The sequence below is a fragment of the Topomyia yanbarensis genome, unplaced genomic scaffold (genome assembly GCF_030247195.1).
Source record: "Topomyia yanbarensis strain Yona2022 unplaced genomic scaffold, ASM3024719v1 HiC_scaffold_49, whole genome shotgun sequence".
Classification (NCBI taxonomy): Eukaryota; Metazoa; Arthropoda; class Insecta; order Diptera; family Culicidae; genus Topomyia; species Topomyia yanbarensis.
Genome location: NW_026683702.1, coordinates 12501 through 15000, shown reverse-complemented (window position 1 = coordinate 15000; position 2500 = coordinate 12501).

Below are 2500 nucleotides of genomic sequence, written 5' to 3'. Positions count from 1 at the left end.
TGTACTGCGAGCAACGGCAGTATGAGACATAGTCCGAACTTATAAAAAATAATTTCGATGCCATCGAACGGGGAGCGACAGGCAAAAGCATACACTACGTGTGTGCTGCGAGCGACGGGTAATATGAGAGATATTATGAACTTGTAAAAAAATTTCGATACCATCGAATGGCAACCCCAGCTCACGACAAGCAAAAGCATACACTACGTATGTGCTGCGAGCGACGGGCAATATGAGAGATAGTCTGAACTTGTAAAAAAATTTCGATACCATCGAACGGCGACCCTAGCTCACGACAAGCAAAAGCATACACTACGTATGTGCTGCGAGCGACGGGTAATATGAGAGATAGTCTGAACTTGTAAAAAAATTTCGATACCATCGAACGGCGACCCTAGCTCACGACAAGCAAAAGCATACACTACGTATCTGCTGCGAGCGACGGGCAATGTGAGAGATAGTCTGAACTTGTAAAAAAATTTCGATACCATCGAATGGCAACCCCAGCTCACGACAAGCAAAAGCATACACTACGTATGTGCTGCGAGCGACGGGCAATATGAGAGATAGTCTGAACTTATGAAAAATAATTTCGATACCATCGAACGGCGACCCCAGCTCACGACAAGCAAAAGCATACACTACGTGTGTGCTGCGAGCGACGGGCAATATGAGAGATAGTCTGAACTTGTAAAAAAATTTCGATACCATCGAACGGCGACCCTAGCTCACGACAAGCAAAAGCATACACTACGTGTGTGCTGCGAGCGACGGGCAATATGAGAGATAGTCTGAACTTGTAAAAAAATTTCGATACCATCGAATGGCAACCCCAGCTCACGACAAGCAAAAGCATACACTACGTGTGTGCTGCGAGCGACGGGCAATATGAGAGATAGTCTGAACTTGTAAAAAAATTTCGATACCATCGAATGGCAACCCCAGCTCACGACAGGCGAAAGCATACACTACGTATGTGCCTGCCTGCGACACGGCAGTCAGTCTGAGAGAGAAGTTAGGCAAAATGTAAAACACACCATCTTCGACTGCGAGAGGCGACCCGACCGGCGGTAGCAAGTGAGCGAGCATGCGGGATGCTTCCCGCACAAAGAGGAATGAAAAAATTTCTCTCACTGTACCTCTGTCTGCCTGCCTGCCGGTTGTACGGGCGCGCTCTCTTTCTCGCTCTCCGCGAGCGACAGCAACCGACCAGGGTGGAAGCACCGCACAAAGAGGAATGGAAAATTTCCTCCACTGTACTGCAACCACAGCCCGGCAGGCGGTAGCGTAGCCACCATGTACGTTTAGCTTGTTTGCATGCCGGATAGGGGATGGGTGAAATGTAATAGGTGTATCGCGCGGATGGAATTTTCGCCTACTTGGATATTTTTGCCATGTTCGATGTGTTCCGGCGGAATGTAGCACTTGAACCGCGTAACCGCTCTGAGTTGATAGGACATTTTTTGAATGGCCCATTCCAAAGTTACAGGCGACGGGAGATATGACGAAAAAGTCACTATACGGCATTCGAACGAGCCTAGTAGCCTTTGCCCATCACCAAAATATCGGCCCCGTACTCGTAGTATCAATGCCGGCTGAGATGGGTTGACCGCGGGCAGTCGGTACCCGGTACCCACCCATCGAGCCGACCTGACACGCAGCGACATACACCACACCTCGGCCGATCGACTCGACCGTAGGGGTGGTGATGATTATTAGCAGCGTAAATGGCAGTAGTAAATTAATCCTCATGTTGATGAAAATCTATCTATAGGGAGTGTGGTAATCGTGAAGATGTATGGCAAAAAGTCATTTCCGACTATCACAGTGTATGCGGGTATACCGAAGGTCCGAGGCACGCCCAGAGGCAACCCGAAAACACTACTCCCACTGGCGGGTTCGAAACGAGCGAGCGGTAGAGGTTTTGGAAAGGAAAAAAGTCGAACGTAATGCGAGGGTATGCGGCAAGCCTAGCCATATGGTCCACTACGATACAGGCGGTCTGTCCGACGGCGCACGGGTAGACTGTATCGAAGGTATGCAATATGGCAAACACGCACTATTGTATGCATGGTGGGTCCGTATGGCGACCAAGAGGCGAAACCGTGTGAGAGAGTTGGCTTGTGGTGAGAGAGAGAGAGCAGCAGGCTGGCTGGACTGAGAGAGAAGTTATGCAAAATGCATGGGTCCGTATGGCAGCCAAGAGGCGAAACCGTGTGAGAGAGTTGGCTTGCGGTGGTGACAGAGAGAGCGGCTGGCTGGTCGGACAGAAAGAAGTTATGCAAAATGCAATACCAATTTTTTGTTTAGCCAGCAGTGGCTCTCTGTGCGGTTAGGCGAAGCGGAGGGCGTGTAAGAGAGTTGGCTTGTGGTGGCGACAGAGAGAGAGAGGCTGGCTGGTCGGACAGAAAGAAGTTATGCAAAATGCAGTACAAATTTTTGTTTAGCCCAACAGTGGCTCTCTGTGCGGATAGGCGAAGCGAAGGCACGTTAGAGAATT